Source organism: Lagopus muta, chromosome 8, assembly GCF_023343835.1.
Source record: "Lagopus muta isolate bLagMut1 chromosome 8, bLagMut1 primary, whole genome shotgun sequence".
Taxonomy (NCBI): Eukaryota; Metazoa; Chordata; class Aves; order Galliformes; family Phasianidae; genus Lagopus; species Lagopus muta.
The window spans coordinates 23,119,955-23,137,996 of NC_064440.1; the positions used below are offsets into that span (position 1 = coordinate 23,119,955).

Here is an 18,042-nt window from a genome sequence, read left to right on the forward strand (position 1 = left end):
GTCTCACTGTTGATATACACAAGAACAAGAACAGAAACAGCATCTAGCAATAGCTGTTATCAATGAATAAAGCCTATTTCACAGAGGCTGGTGATGAATCATGTAGTTCATAAAAATGTTGTTACAAATATGGGATAAGGATTGCTTAAAAGGATTATCATAAACTACACAAAGTACTGCATTACAAATACTGCCTGAAAACAAGAGTAAGGCTCCTAAGGTTAAATTGAGGCCCTATTATTCTACTCACCAAAACATAATAAAGTCTCTTGCTCTCTAAAAAAGGAAAAATATATACCCCTGAGCAAGCTCGTGTTATAAGAATAGATACATAAATTGAATGAATTATAGATTTGGCAAGGTATCAGGAAGTCTTAAGAGGATTTCCAAGCAACAATAAATTGCTGGTTAAAAAAGAAAGCAAGTCACATACTTGTATCACTTACACGCTTTGATAGAACAAAGATAGTAAATACTTCCATTACTGAAGCATTTGCTTCTTTTTCAGCACTTTTTTTTTTTGAACTTGGATTTCAATTCTGCCTATATTCTGTCACTTACAGATGAAGGCTCCCCTAAAACATTCTAACCTTTTCACTTGCAAAAAAAAAAAAAAAAAAAAAAAAAAAAAGCTCTAAAAACAAATATTAACTTGGTAAATTCTTTCTTGAGCATACACTGAGAAATTACCCTTGACTTTAGCAACAAAAATAAACCCTGCAGCTTCCATTACCCCTACAAAAGCAGCACCCAGGAAGGAGTAAGCAGCTCTGCCTGCCTACCACAAGTGAGCACCTGCAAGCAGACACCACAGAGCAGTGGGCACTTGATAACTCATTGCCACAGAAGGCAGCAGTTCTTCACTCCTGCTCTATCACACATCTGGCCACATGTTTGTGAGATTAGATGCAGCACTTCTCTGAAGATATGTTCAGGAGGTTGGCATGTAACACTCTACATGCTGGTATTGACTAATAAACCAATCTGCTCTAAAACATACCTCCTGCTTGGACCCTTAAAGGTTACTGCTACACGGCCAAGGAAATCAGGAAACTGGGGTAAATGGGGTAAAATGCTGAATGAAGGGGCAGCTGCAGCAAGAATCTATTGACAGATGGGCTGAGAGTCCTGACTTGAATATGTAGGCTAGTTTAATGCTATGGAAGGTAATTTGCATGCCTACAATACAGCTATTAAATTATTTCCCCTAAGAGCTGGTTACTTTCAGAAGAGAAGCTTGAGGATGGTAAGGAGCCATCTGTTGAAGGGACACTTTGAAAAGAAAACCTAAGGTCTAATGCAGGAAATCTGTCTAGGTCACAGCAAGCAATGCTTTAACTACTGATGTAAACAAAAAAAATAGTATATACAGCAACACAAAACTCCAAACACTAACATCGTTAATAGCAGTGCTTACCTCTCTTGGAAACCAGCTTTCTTTTTCTCTCATTTAAAGCTTCATTGCCGTCACCATATTAGTACCCAATTGCTGCTGTAGACCTAGGGAAAAATGCCTGTACACACAAAACCCCTCTTTTCCTCGCACAGCAACAACAGCAGACCTTTACTTCTTGGAAAGGAAGGAGCTTTCAGCTGTTGTGCTTTCCCATGCATCAGCTGTACAGTCATATATAACACACCCCATGGGGAAGGCAGAGCAACGAAAGCAGAAAAGGTGAAAGGCACTTCCAATGCTTTGAAGGACCCTAGAGATAAGTGGTTACAGCCACATAAGTGCAACTGCTTCAGATGATTTATTTTTTAATGCCAGTCAGCTAAGAATGTCCTTCAATGGACTGCGTGAATCTGACCTACCACACTGCTACATAAAAGAGCAAATTCCTTCCCAGTACCCTTAAGTGAGTATTACTGCTGTTTCCCTTGTATTAGTGCAAGCACTGTTGTGGCTAAATCATAAGCTTCTCAGAAAACTGATTTGTCTGGAACTAGACCAGCAAAAGCCATAAAAGTGATTCATTTTCAATCAGAATGGTTCTTTGCTCTAGCAGACTGCGTGCTCCATTGGCAGCAGTCCAAAGGATGGGGCAAAACACTGCAGAGGGTGGAGGGAAAAGCAGGAACCCTCCTTTCAGTAGAAGCCCATCTTAAAAACAACACAGCCAGAGACATGGTATTAGTTAAGCTATCTGAATGGAAATTCTATCCATGGGTGGTACATCTTTTATCTATCTTCCATTAAGAGGTACTGAAAAATGCCAACATCAACAAGAATTGCACAAACTGGGTTCCATAATGTGCCCTTGGCAGTGGCGGAGTGCTGAAGATCTTCTTTTAGCATGTACATTTCCTTGAAGTGAAAAGTAATACTGTTCTTTTCATTCTAAAGTTGAAACTTGGGATAAGTGGCGCACAATCATAAAACCAAGAGCCTGCTTTGGAGACCAAAATAGTAGCTCAGCTCAGCCGTCAGCGCTCCAAATGTGAAAGCAAGGGCTGGGTGTGCTACTGAATGAATCAGATGTGGAGTGTGAATTAATCAGTGTAAAAACCTCAGCACGTAAAGCAGAGAAACTAAAGGATCTGCAGTTTGAACTGTTAATTTCATTGTCTTCCCAACATGCTTCCATGCCAGTCTTTAATGTCACTTTCAGGCTTTACAATTGCTGAGGGCTCTTCAGGGAAATTAAGCATATCTGAGCTTCTTTAACTTCACAGAACGTGAAAAGAAAGGCTTTTAAATTTCTTTAATAACCAAAAAAGTACAATTCGATTTATTCAATGTTTCTTCTGTAGTCACATCTTTATGGTTACCCACAAGTGTTACCACAATGATTTATCGTGCAGAAGTGGTTATGCTAATTTGTATCTATTTCTACCATAAGAGGGTGGGGGTGAGGGAACTTATGCCTTTCAACAAGAAACTTTAATGTGGAAAAATAAAATTTATCTTAAAATGTCATTTCTATGACATTTTTGCCTTTTTTGGAAAGCATGGCTTGTTTAAAGACACGAGCACTTAGGAGCCCACAGTTCCCCAAGGAAATTGAAATGTGAGTCTGATTACTCAAAGTTGCAAAAAGCACAAAAACCTCAGCATTAAAATCAAACCTTCTGTTTAATTATCATTGACTAAAAATTTTAGGATCTTTATTCCTCAAACATTTTCCCTTTCTAAAAAACATCCTACCAACCAGACTTTCCATGAAATAAAGCTTATTTTCCATTACTAGGTTTGCAAAAGCCATAATGAAGTTTTCTCTATTCTCATAGCTGAGGTGGATTCTCAGTTTTTGCTAATAGAAGTATTTTATCAAATCCCACAAAGACTGTGATTACAACAACTCCATGTGCTTCATAATAATTGAACACAATTTCGGGAGGCATTCAACTGTGCATAATGACTTAATTAAATCTTTCCAACACTCGACATAATAGATATTCATAACGTTGAATTTTGATCCCAGAATTTCCTAGATTTCACCTCTGTGTTTTGAATAGAAGTTGAGTCACATGCTCAGTATTAGATACAAGAAAACAGGAAGAGTTACTTGTATAAACTTGCATGACTTTATCTAAAATGAGACAAAACTACGTCTAAATTGATACAAAAGTCATATACAGACACTACTGAGGTCAACAACATTCATGTCATATAAGACTGATGCAATGCAACTACTCGTAGACACAGACTGGTATCTTTAAGGAAATGCATGCATTTGAAACTATTGGATACCTGCACCTCTGTTTTCTCTCACTGTGTAACTATCAAAGGCTTTTACTTACAGCTGGAAGCAACACCAAGGCAACCCCCTCAGCACTCAATTGTGCCAAGGAACTGACAGGTAGCAACATTCCTCTGCTCTACATATTCATCCCAGATGATGAAACTCTATTGGCATTCTGTTCTTTAGCACGAAGGGTTACAGCTTTCTGCCTTCTCCCATCTGTATCCACATGGATTTTCTCCTTATTTTTCCTCACTCATTCTAATCCAAGAGAGTAACTGTTCACAAATACAAGTTTATCATAGCCTCACTAAACACCACACTGGAGGCATCATGCCACCGTCACTTTCTCCAGATTAGGGGGGGGGGAACCTACATGTAGCCAAAATGGAATGTTTCTGTGATACTGTTACTTTTTGTCTTTTGTGATACAATACCGTGTGTGGTACACGAAATGGAAAAGACAGAAGCAGACTGATCTTGTCCTATTGAGAATGAAATAGCAAAATATTAATGCCTATAAATCCATAGCTGCATTATGCAGATTAAAAAATAGTTTTAAATCCTAATACAATGATTGAGCAGACATTAACACTGCATCACTTAGCTAAAAAAAAAAAAAGTGTAAATGATTCCTGTCACCTGAAATATTTAATGGACCACTTGCCTCTCCTGAAATAACCACTTTCTACTGTTCTCTACTGTATTACTCTGCTAATGCTATCTTCCATGGGATTTCTGCATGTAAAGAAACAAGTAATCACATGTTACTGTGGTCACTCTTGTTAAAAAAAAAAAAAAAACATGTGTATAATAGGTACATAATATAATAGATACAATATACACAATATTAAAAATGCATAATATAATAGATAATAGGTACAGCAGTACCTATTATCATCAAATAATACTCAGGAAGAAATATAGGTTAAAAATGGCAGGAAAAGTGAAACTATACTTATCAAATAGGATCTCCTTCAAAAAAGCATCAATAATTCTACATAAAGCTGAGAACATGGAAAATCACATTATCCTCCATACGCAAGTACGTGTAAGTATAGATCCAAGTTTCTATATTTATATATTCCATATTTTTAAAGCCAGTTGCCTTTCACAGTTTCTTTGGGCTTCTCTCATCTACTACAAAGGTGAATAAGAAGGATTAAAATTCCTTCTATTCATCATTTTTAGAATAGTAAAAGCAAGGCAAATATCAAGCCAACGCTAAGTTATCCACCTTAACGTATACTCACTAGATAATGCTGTAGGGTCTATAGAAAGCCCTCTGTCCATTTCTGTACGTGCATTAGTTTAACCTGTGACATTTGAAAGATCAGCCTCTATCAATATGCAGCGGCTCCTTTGTGAAAAACACAACTTGATGTCAGAACAAGCTTTCCCTTGCTGTGACACATTCTGTCTTTTCTAAACAAATGCATAATGCATTTAATCAAGTAACCCTAGATCACACAGTTAATCACTGTGGAATATGATTTACCAGAACCCATTTGCAAAAGTAATTAGCTTGTGGAATTATATGAAGAAAAAAAATGTTATTATTAGTCAGAAGTAAAGCTAGACCTGCTCTCACTCATCTTTGGGTATACAAGATTCTCAAAAGTTTCCTCCAATCATATTCATGCGTAACATGAAATTTTCTGAAGTGAAAAATGTAGGTTCAAATCAGGCAAAATATCAGATCAGAAGAATTTATTTAGGTTTACAATTAATTGATCGGAATTTTTGCTGTGTTCCAGAGGTATGTGCTAGAAAATAAATGGCTACATAAAATGCACATGGCAAACAAAGATTTAGAAAAGAAAATGGTTCCAGTACATTTTGATTGCATGAGTAGATAGGGAGTATTTCCTACAACTGACAAAGGAGTATTTATCCAGGACTTGAGACATAAGGCAAGCAATATAAAATAAGGCATGTTACAGAAACTTAAGATTTAGTTCATCAGTGTTTTAAAACAAATATTCTGTAAACTTTAGATAAGATCCTGTAAAAGGACTTTTTTAGGGTTAATATTTCACATGGAGGGGGAAAAACACCCCATAAGTGACATTGACAATAAGCAAATAAAGTACACACCTGCTTGATCACAGATAGACAGTGAGAATATCTGTATTTGCAGCAGCCTTTGAAATGCAGTCCTGGACAATTTGTTTTAGAAATATTTCATCAATTAGATTAAACAAAATCCTTTAGCAAATTCTGTGAATCAGCTAGAAGGCAGGCACTGGAATGAGGCTCATCATCTGTTTACCAGATCCCTTATGTACACTGGCCAGCACATTTCTCTCATTTAAACAGAGCCCAATCTCAAGAAGTTGCTGTTTACTTCGAGCAGTAAAATATCCCTGAGTGTCCAGCCAACTAAATCCTAACCCACATAAACTTTCTTGGTACTACAAGGGGCAACACAGGTTCCTGTAACTGCTCAAAGACAAATGTCATTAGCTTATTATTTCTCTTGCCACACACTGAGGCCAAGATAGCTAACAGTCATACTAAGTTCTACCACAAGATCTCTTATTGAGGCAACCTCTCCACCATTCTGCATGTTTTACACATCAGTGGGAGGGAATGCAAACCAAATATGCTTCAGAATAACTGTAAATATATAAAAAATGCTGAGTTATGAGTTTTCTTCTTGTAAGGGCAAACTCAGAAGTGCATGGAACAACTAATAAATATATTTTAAACAGCTGCAGAAAGCTAGAACTACGTAGGTCTCTCCAAAAGTAATGCCTCCCTTTTATTTCCATGGAAACTACAACAGGTATGAGTACAATAACACTATTGGACAGATCAAATTGTCAGCTGCAAAACACTGTTTTTCACTGTAATCACCACAATGTATTTGTCTTTGCTTTCTCTACTGGGAAGAGCAGTTAGGCGATATGAACTGCTAGTGATGGAATTATCAGTCTTTCAGATAAGTAAACATTTTTCCTATGAAATTATGCTTTTAGAAGATTTTCATAGCTGCTTAACCTCAGCCCCTTGCTACTTGTGAGCCTTGATTTCTATGAGAGGTTCTTCCTCTCACTCACATGCAGAAAGCTTTACCTCTAGCTCCTGAGAATGTTCCAAGATCTACCAACCTCTCTCTGAAGCTGAACTTCAGAACTTGCTGAAATAGGAAAAGAACAGTCTTCCACCAGTCCCTGAATATACCATATATCAGTACCAGTCAACTGGCAGCTGCAGAACAGCTAGAATTCAGAACACTACTTTCACCACATGCAAAAATCCTGCCACCAAAACCTTTATAAAGCAGTTCTGTTTAGGCTCGCTATACTACACACATAACAGGAAAAGCAATTTGAACAATACAGTCCTGGAACTTCTACAGCCAAATCCCCAAATGCAGCTGGTAAATGGAGGCTGAGGTTGGACAGGGAACTGACAAACAGAAACTGGGGTTCACCAGCCTCTGTGAGGCAAGCTAGCACATACTCTGCAATTGGCAAAGGCTGGTAAGCAGTAATTAGTCACAAAATATTGTTGACATGCAACAGTTTGTTAGGCTTCAAGAAGCCTGCCAACTTGGGACTAAATTCTCAGTATCACTGCACCAGCTGAAGAATTTAAAAAACCATAGTTTCTGGATGATTATGGCTGTTCTTGAGACAGGATGCCATGCCTTCTCAGGTCTGCTGTCCAAGTGCTCGTATGATGGTACCCCCCCAGCTCAGTTTAGTATGATAGAAAAGTTGCTTCAAGGAAGAACTACTACTGAATCAATGTTAACGGCTCAGAAATTATTTCAGGAAGATAACCTCTGTAAGGGAAGGTGAACAAAGAACAGGACATGCATCTAGTCCTGAGTTTGGGTTTTGGTTCTTGCTTTTTTTTTTTTTCTTTTTTTTTTTCTTCCCTTTTTCTGTACATAAAAATAAGTTTTACTTCAGCATTAATCTTCAGAGTACCATATTATATGGCCAGTATTAAAATGGGAATAAAGATACCCTTGCAATTCAGAAGCCTGTTGTGAAAAATCAGCTGGTTGATATTTACAACCTTGTTACACATCCATGCTGAGCACCATAAGTGTTTATAGAGTTAACAACTTGTGCTCATTCTGTGATAAGAACAGAGCAGGAAACAAAGCTGTTCTTCAAACCATGACAAAAGAAACACAAAGAATAGCTTTGCGCTGAACGTACATACTGCTAACTCATCTATTTCAATATGGAAGAACACACACACACAAGGAACCATAACAGCTGCCAATTGAAAAAAAAAAAAAGCATAAGCAGCTGTGATTTCTTACTATTTTAAATACTTCCTATTAATCTTAGCAAAGCTATTCCAATCAGGTTCTCCATGATTAAGAAGGCACATTGGTAATAATCTGGACTAAACTGCAACCATAGTTCATAGTGACATATGTTATATACACTGAGGTAAGATGTTTGGGTTAGTATTTTCTGAATATTCTTTTAAGTTTGCAGAGCATTCTAAGAGCAGAGTGAGTAACAGATGGATGCAGAGAGTGTGTCCTGACAAATTACATACATTTCTGTTCCTATTTAAATTGTAAATACCATGCTGGTACAAGTTACCCTGTGAATAACCTGCAGAACACACTTACATAATCTGCTAATGTGAAGCATTGAAGAGATGTTCACTGCTAGTTAGGAGCCCGGCAGAATGATTTGAATGCAAGTAAAAAGCAGTTAATGCTAAATACTGAGTTTCTAAACAGATTTTTTTAATGGACTTGGTTTTTATCATCATACAGTCAACAAATGTACAGTTGGAAAAGTATTGTAGTTAGGACAGTATTTTACAGGTGTTATAGATGGAAAGATTATCATGGTGGAGAAGAGACAATCAAATAAATGCTTCCCCATATCCAAGGATCTAGGCTCACAGTGGAAAACTCCAAAAAGGAGGGATCCCAGAAAAAGAACCTTCCCCAGTGGCAGTCAGCCCTTAAATGGGAGGGGGGGGGGGGGGGGGGGGGGGGTCAGTCAAAGAGTGGTGCAGCCAGGCTCCTCCTCTTCCAGTCACACAGCTGAATTGCTTTCACCTGTGGTCCCAGGGCTGACCCAGTCCTTGCTCACGTGATCAATCAGTGGTCCAGGCCATGACTCAACAATTCCCATACAATCATATAAACCAAGAAACTAACATAAAATGCAATCAGGAGATCAAATGTCTTCAGTACTAAAGCCCTTGCAAATTGCTACATGAAATATGAATCTGTCACTCAGAACTGATTCTCCATTTTAGTATTTTATCAGAACAGTTTTTCCCCACTGTTCTCTATTAATATAAATTTTGAAAACATCGCATGTATCCAGGGCAGTGCATACAAGGCCAGGCAGCTGAAACTGATGTGTGCTTCTAACTCTGATTCAGACTTTCACCCACTTTGGGTGTGTCCAAACCAAAACTGGGAACACTTCCTGTCTTCTCAATGTAAGTACACACCATGACAGCTCAATAGGAGGTGGCTGGGTGAGCACTACTACCTGCACATCCTCTCTCCTCACTCAGGAAGCATCTTGTGACAGAAACCCATTCATAGAGGGTAGTAAGGAACATCATTCAGTGTAGGTACAACCTTAAGCAACCTGTCGTAGAAGACAAGCACCTTGCTAAGTTCTAAATCCTATTTACCTAGTGAGGAATAAGTGAAATCAGCTGGCTAAAATTCAGTTATCACCATAGCCATGAACTCTAAGGTGCCACAATGCTATGCATTGTCTGTTGCCAGTTGACAATGGATGCACAGCTGGATAGTTAAAACATGGCTTAAAAGAAAACCTATCACTACATCACCCATATTTTACATGCCTGTTGATATGGAGTGGGAAGTTACATGCAAGATATATGCTTTCACAGCCAAAAACGGAATACTTTCTGCCCATCTCAAAAACATCATATTTCCACACTGCTGGCACAAGTAGAATGCCCCAAACACAAACCCTTCCTGCTGCACTCACAGGAGCTGGGGCCCTTCTTCCTTTGGAAGAGAAGGGCTATAAATTGTCTTGTTATGTAAGGATAAGATTGTGCATAAGATCATACATCTTCCCCAGTGTTCAAAAACTAATAATATTGAGATTAAAAGTTTATGAATTGAGAAATTTCTAAAGTTATTTGTAAATAAATGTCCTACAGTACCATGATTTTTTTTCACATCTAAGAGGCAGAGGAGATTTTACACTAAGTTTCTCATCAGTAGAAATCTTTTCATTATCTTTGTAAAGCTATTTCTCCCCATGCAGAAAACTGTGAGATGGGCTCCCTCTTGCGTTCATCTCAGATATCAACTTGGAATTAAAAAAAAAGATGGCACAGATCAGTTAAATATCCCAACATCTGAGCCAGTGTCTCCCTCAAAAAGTTCAGACAGCGCAATTGAGAAAATTTTATATTACTAGTTAAACGAGTCTATGCATTTGTACAGATCAATTCTTAATGCAAAGCAAAGTGTTCTTCCATGTATCTACCAGATGATCCAAATAAACGAAATATTTCCAAATCCTGAAGCTAAGTGTAGAACTGGAATCCTCCATCTGTATAAAAATGTCATTTAACTTCAAATAAGGATGTTTGTATAAAAGCATCCCTTTCCTCTTGAGCATGGTTAAAGGGTTTTTTATTGTTGGTTGTTTTTTTTTTTTTTAAAGTAATTCCAGTTCACCTTACGGCAACCTTGAGTTTGATTTTATTTCATTCATGTCAGTAGATACTTATCAATCAATATGAACATAAGAACATGCCTTTACATTATTAGCTCAACAGTAATTAAAGCTTAGAAGGCAAGTTTTTGAAAAACAGTCAAAGGAGTGAATCACTACTAAAGTACACTTCTTCAGGGAGAACTTCTTTTTCTATCTCCGTATTTTATTTAGAAGGCTTTCAGTCAATGTGCCTCACAAAACCTCTGTGCACTGCATCCCACAGTACACCATCAGGTCGCACAGTAACACTTAGTCTGTGGTTAATTTATGACAATGTCCTACAAACAGTATGTTCAAACATGAATAAATTAGCTGCTCCAGAGCATTGGACTGTAGGTGCCCTCAGGAAGGCAGCTGCCTCAGCAGCCAGCTCCTGCCTGCCAGCCAACTCTGCTGCTCCGTGCTCTGCCTGCAGCAAGTCGGGCAGCACCATAGGCCTGGGGCTAAGCAGAAGCAAAGCATTTTGTTCTCCTAACCCAGAAACAAGGCAGCACACTTGGAGGAGCTCTGACATCAAATTAGCAGGGCAGAGGCAAAACTGAGATGTGCAAGTGCTTCAGACAAGCGCCTGTGCTCAGGCACCCCAACACACCAGCAGCAGCCCGGGCCGCAGTGTCATAAAATGAACAGCAACATTAAAGATGTTTGCTCTAACAGCAACGACAAAGCTCTCAGTAAATACTGCATGTTTGGACAAGTACCAGCCAGCTAAAAATTGCTTCCATGTTTACAATAAACATCAAAGGCAGTCAGGGTGGAAGCATCTTGATTTGCAATCTATATATGAATGCGTGTTTACATGACAAAAATGAATCACAGGGACTTCAGCTTGAACCATATTTCAAGACATTCTTGGATCACATTAATACATCATGGCATTTCTACAACTGTTACGTTTATTACCTTGATTTCACAGACTTAAATCCTGCAAATGCACACAGAAACAGCTTTTTTTTTTTAGATGTACAGCACTTCAGTGCTGCCATTGTTTTTAACACGCACAGAAATGCAGAGCACCTGCAGAATGTGACCACGTGCACTAAGCAGTTTCCTCCTACTTTGAAAGCAGCCCTATTAATATCGTGATCGTTCGCTTACCAGAAGTCATGATTATTACTGTTCACCTCAAACACCAACAGAGTTACAGTCAAACATGAGCACTCTTGCTTCAGTCAAGCTCCAAATAGCAGAGAAGCATTGAGCTGAGGCTCCCAAAGCAGAGATGAGGACACAGTGAGTTCAATAGACCTATATCAGTTCACAGCATAGGGCCAGGAGAGCTCTTCCACAGAATCACAGAATTGTAGGGGTTGGAAGGGACCCCTAAAGATCATCAAGACCAACCCCTCTTTCTCTACAATCCTGCCCAGCATCCAAACTGGACCACTGAAACACCAGTAATGAGACTTCAGCACACGTATTTTTTTTTGCAAGTGTCTGAAGTGGAAACTTGCTGAACTGATACTGATAAAAGCTTGTGTTTATTAGAAATCTTCATATTATTACAATTTCATTACAGAAATTAGAAGTATACAATGATTCAGTGCATGAATTAAAATTCATGATCCATAAATAAATGCTTAACAGCAGCACAGGGAACAATTTTAAAGGAATATAGATAAAAATAGTACCATTACCATCCGTTCCAAACTAATGAGCCAAATTTAGATGGCTATTGTTCTTCAGGCTCATTAATGATAACTGAACATGAATCACAAGAAACATAAAATACATTGATTTTTACCCAGTCTTTTTAAAGATTTTCTTTTCATCAAAACTATATGTACAAACTAAGGAGATGGGCAATGCAAAGAAATCAGCATTGAATTCTCTACTAACTCAGTAAAGGTTTGAACTGCAGCAGTTTACAGTCAGAATTATAAACAAAGATGAATGTCATCAGTAAAAATGAATGCTTTCTCTTATAAAGTTACCTTCAGAAATCAAAAGAAGGGTGATATGTAATACAAATAAAACTTATTGCATGTTGAGACAACTACCATAAAGGTAAAAGGCCTTGTCAATATGGCACATACCTGTATGCAATTTGATATTCCAGTGCTAGAATACATCCATAGTGGATAAACATTTATCTGCTTGCAAAAAGGAAGGGGCAGCATTAACACTGCCAATAACAGCACACTAATGCCTGCTCCATCTCTCAATGGTAAATCACTGAATACACAAAAGGAATGATCTTAGTATCCCTGAGGGAGGATGATTTTAAACCTCAGTGACATCAGAAAGTTGTGTTTTTAGTCTGCATAACAGCTGCCGGGTAGATTGCTCCAAGAGTGCATGAGAATACACAGAGGTTGGTCCAAAACATATGGCTTCCACTGCACTCTGAGTGATGGCTCAGGTTGGAAGTGCAACAGCCATGAAGGAACACCAAGGCATGAGGACCAGCGGAGTACAGCTGTGACAGAGCTGCATGTCAGTGAGGAGTTACCCTTCATATAGCACCATATATCCCCAGTCACAAAACCCTTGCATTGAAGAACATTTACAAGGATAATGACTGCAACACCAAAGGAACCATTTTTGTAAATAACTGCAGTAAAGGAGCACAACTTAAGCTATTCATATGAAAAGTATTAATCTTTAAATAACCAACCCAATACCTCCACTACCTTTGACAATCATGACTGTATATCCTCTAGCCTGAAAACCTCCAGCTCTGCTTACTCCAAATCCACATGCCAGATCACTGACTCTTCTTTATTTCTAGCTTTTCTCTCTGCTTCTTCTAAGCAGGATTTCTAGTCAAAGCTACAGGCTAGCTAAGTTTAGTCTACAGGGAGTAACCACACTGCCCAAAGGGCACAACCTGATTATAAACAAGCCCGTGAATGGAGAGTTGGACATCAGGGCTTCAGTAGGAGCAAGTCATACAGCCCAGCATACCCTTAGAGGCCAGCAGAGCCTGAACTGAAAAATGAGAAAGCTGGGGAGCAGAGGGAGGAAGGCAAACATAGGCCTGCCTCATTTCATTTTTATCAGCGCTATGAAGTCCCCTTGTTTGACTGGCTGTTCATGGGACCATAGCAGTGTGCAGAGACCAGAATCTTAAGAAAACAAAACATTGCTACTCTGTACTATGTTTTATTAGTGTATTTTCTCATGTTTTGTTTCCAAAACATGCCAGACAGCTAAGAATCATTGAGAAATAGTGCCATTTTGCATGCCGCACAAACCACGTCAGTACAATTTAAACAGGATGCTAAGAATGTGGAACTCCCGAAATGAAAACTTAAGGCCTTAGTACAGGTAGAGGAAATATGAAAGTTAGTGAATTAGATCTGGCCCATTTTTAATCTTTAAGCAGACTACAAAGTAACCTCTGAACACACCTGTAGAAAACCCTGTAGAACACTAACTCAAAACCAAAATTGTACCCTACTAAAACAACATTTCATGCTTTTATACAACATCTACATATCTATGTAACCACATATTAAAACACCTCTAAGTATGTTTGAGGCAGTCTGAAAACAAAATACAGCCATACAAGGAAAAAACACTGTAAACTGAACTAATCTGAAATTCAAAAGATCAACCAGTGGCAGACCAAGTCAGATGGAAAGTACAGCCTTGTGTTCAAGAACCATGAAGAAACCCTTAATCTGAAACATACATTACAGGAAGCCTCTGCCCCCACAGATGTACCTCATTTTTATCTCCTCATCTTTTCTGAACTGCCAGAAGCTGTCTCCCTGACAAGCACCTTGCAAACACCTTTTCAGTTGCACCAGAGAAGCTTCAAATAAAGTAAAAAGTTCCAACAAAATGAAGACCTGCCTTTTTGCAACACCAAATGCCACTCATCTCACATTTTCAAAAATCTGGTAATAAGGCTATGGAGCCCCTGCTGAGCTCCTCTGGATTCTAGGGTTATTTTGGATTCAGCAGAGGGTTCATTTGGACAAGGGTCCCCCAGGAATCCTACCACCAGGAATGACTGAAGAGAAGTATCTGTGCTGCTCACACTCCTCCCGCCAGCTCTATGAAACGCGAGTTGCTGCCTCTCACTCCTTAGCAACCTGATGCAGGAACTATTTTACATGAATAGCTGTATCCTATGGCACTTTCAGCCAGTGAGAACCAGTGAAGTAGTTCACAGGAAATGGCCCAGCCAATGAATAGAAAAAAAAATAATAAAGGCCAGATCCTAAATCACCTGCCACCCATCATACAGAAACCTTCCAACTCCCACAGCCTTCTGTAGCTTTCAACTTCTTATAACTGCTAATAAGAAGTAAAGAACACAAATGCCAAAGGTGAAAATTCCAAATGCAGTGTAATTAGCAGATTTTCTGCACAAAACCCTCTTTGCTAACAATTATTGCATATTTCACTGCAGAAAGAAAAAGTCCTAAGGAAAGCTGAATACTAATTTTAAAGCAATCAAAAATGCATAGATGTTTTAAATTACAAGAAATAGCTCTGTAACATCTTGACTATCTAAACAGAAACAGATGGTTTACATGGCTTCACTACTTAATTAAACATTTTATATACTCCACAAAATCACATCTGATGGCATTCTTTCCGACTGGCTTTCTCAATTTAAAATTAAAAAGTAATTTTAAGTATGCATCACATTAAGCTGAAAATTAATGAAAACGTTCATATTCGATACCAACCTACCAATTTAGTTCTCTAAATACCTGTGAAAAACGCAATCAGTGGCCCATCTCCTTATTTCTTCCTTGTGATAATGTTAGCATTTTTTTCTTCATACTTCTAGCAGATTCCTTTATTTTAAATAGTCCTAATTCAAAAGCAAATATCTTAGATTTTCCCCTCCCATCACCTTTAAAATATAAAAATAGTGGAACAGGAAAAAATAAGATCGAACGGATTTTATGAAGAACTTAAAACCATCTCCAAACAAGATAAAGGTATGAATGTTGCTATCCTAGTAAGATACAACTACCTGTGGGTAGGAAAAGATCTGAGTGAGATGAGAATGAAGAAATTTTGAAGAAACTATTGAAAAATAGTTTGAAAATATTGAAAATATTACGAGTGAAAAACAACAGGGAAAAGGTGTGCTGACACAGGACTAAAGTCAGTTTACCTGTTTCTACAGAGCCACAGTCACCTCACTGGAAGGAAGAGAGGAACGCAACAGAAAGACTGGGCATAGCAGTCAAGGTTTTAATTACATAAATCATCATTCAGTTCAAACTTTCTGTTGTAAGTCAAGTGAAGGAGAAGCTTTCACAACTATTATTTATAGTTAACAGTATAACTTTCTAAAGCTGATGCAAAACTGATGTAGTAAGAAGTAGAAACAGATAAATATCAAAATTATTCAGCCAGGTGCTCGTTCAAGTGTGCGATTGCTAATGACGCACTAAGATTAGAATGAACTTTGCTCTGTTCTTATTGATAATATTTCAAACGGGATAAATTGGCACAAGAAGGTAGTACCATCAACTGCATTCACAGACGGCCTTGCTCAGCTAGGCTGCAGTACAGTCTTTACACCAGATGAAGTACAGAACAGAGGAATGAAGTTGGCTTGCGAGTCACAAAGCCGGAAGAGTTGCAGATCGTTATGACCTTCTACCAGAAGCTCTGTCATTAGCACATACTTAAACCTACAACAGCCTTTCTGCTTTTTTTCAGGCATTTGTTAAGCACTAAACTCTATGAAACTTTAAAGTACATTTCTGTTCCCCTTAGCCCACCAAAAACCTACATTGAGCAGCAACAGAGCAAACCATTAAGAAGCATTCCTTAACTAATGATAAGCAACTACATCATAGCTCAGTCCGTCACATACTGCTAGTACAATAAAGAAAGATACAGAAGAAATAATCCAGTTTTGCCATTTAGTTGCACGTATTTGGATAAAAATGCAATTACCAAAAAAAGTGAGGCTTTTTAAAACAATTATTTACTAATTCAAAATATCAACTGTAGAACACTGAAGCAACGTGATAAAAGTGGGATAGCTAGCTGCTAAAGCAATCTAGACCTCCATAGTTTCGTAGCAGTCTACTCCCTATATTCACTAACACTCTGTATAATCAATGAATATAAAGATGTTATTATTACGAAAAAAAAAAAGAGAGTTTGACAAAGCAGATTATAATAACAAAAAGAGAGTAAATAGAATGCTTACCCATGTCCTGAGCTTGCTGCAAAACTCCAAAAGACGGATCTCCAGAAGAGATCCTTCCCCCCAGTAATCAGCCCTTAAATGGGTCTAGGAGAGATGGAGCCAGGCTCCGCCCCTTCTGGCAGCACAGGAGAATTGCCTTCACCTGCGCTCCCGTGGCTGACACAGTGCTCGCCTCAGGTGATCAGAGGTTCAGGCCATGATTCAGCAGTTCCCATACACACTCAAATTCAGCATTCAAAACCACCAAAACAACAGCAGAATGACTGACTCATTGGACTCCCTACCACTAAAAATTAAAGTAAATAATTTAAAGAATATTTTCAGGTGTGCATTTTTTTTATTTTTATTTTTTTTTAACCAATAGCATATATACCCACTGTACCTTCATTACTTTAATATAAGCTAAGGTCATTATTAAACTTTAATCATGACTGCTTGTTCTTGTATTCCTCAAGCTAAAACGAAAGCTTTTACCCTTTGCCATGATAACATTGTTTTCTATCTGCATATTGACTCATAGCAATAACTGATTTTGCTTACCTAGCAGTTGCTTATAATCCTCAAGTGACACTTGAGCTGAAATAAAGGAAGAAACACATGACAGTTACTTACGTATACTAACTTAATATTATCATGTTTATGTTTCACTAAGAATTCTTCACTTAATACCCCCCAGGGACCTTATGCATCATCCTGTGATGAGGGAGCTTTAGCAGCCCAACGTCCCCACCCAGCCGAGAGATTCCTTGGCGGTGAATACCCGAAAAACGAAAACAGAAAAGAAGTTGCATTTAAGTGTGTAACTGTGTAACTTCAAGTATCGTTTAAATTCTGATAGCTGAAAAACAAAAGCAAGGGAGCGCTGCTCTTCAACCTTCCTAACAAATCATTTAGGGAGGAAATATAAACGTCTCAGGGTTTTTTTTTTTCATATGTTTTGATTTCTGTAAGTTTGTAATAGCAGGAAAATTAGAAACTAATTTCTCAGGTACCCTCCACTATAGTATTATATTTTTTCCTTGATGAGCAAACTGCTTTTTTTACCCCATCTTTTCACAACGGAAAAACTTGGTTAGATAAGCCAGGCGGATAAGCAAACAGGATGAGCCAATCCATTTCCAACAACGGCCCTTCAGCTGAGGAGCTGCCCCGTGTGGGCACCGCCCGCGCCGGAGCGGCGCTGTGCGGGAGGAGCGAGGCAGCCCGGCTGCCCTGCGCTGCTCGAGAGGAGCGGTATAGCGCTTGGGTACAAAACGTGGGTGGGAGGAACGTACTTGCAGTTTGGCTTTAGCTCTCATTGCTCTACGGTTATTAATGACAACTAAACGACGTCAATTTGCCATAACCGAGCCCATCCGTTCCTTCCCGCCGCCCGCCGGCTCTTTTCCCGCTCTCGGGAAGGCGGGAAGGCGAAGAGCGCCGCGCGCGCACAGGCGCGCGCACAGGCGCGCGCCCGGCCCACCCTACGGCCCCTGCGGGCAGCCGGACCGTGAGCGCCCGGCGGGGCGGA

General features: G+C 38.8%; 1 protein-coding gene across 3 annotated transcripts in view; it reads right to left on the reverse strand.

The window, feature by feature from the left end:
- PDE1A (phosphodiesterase 1A) overlaps nucleotides 1–17,879 on the reverse strand; it is a 199,863-nt gene extending 181,984 nt beyond the window's left edge. Inside the window, exons 1-2 of one of the 3 annotated variants that reach the window (XM_048952855.1) lie at nucleotides 17,807–17,879; nucleotides 17,073–17,108 (exon numbers count right to left, since the gene is read on the reverse strand). The gene's annotated coding sequence lies outside the window, so the exon portion shown is untranslated. Of the gene's footprint in view, nucleotides 1–1,417; nucleotides 1,435–16,532; nucleotides 16,576–17,072; nucleotides 17,109–17,806 lie in introns of those variants that run through there. The other 2 variants (XM_048952858.1, XM_048952859.1) reach the window with 2 other exon arrangements.
- Between the last annotated feature and the right edge of the window lie 163 nt (nucleotides 17,880–18,042).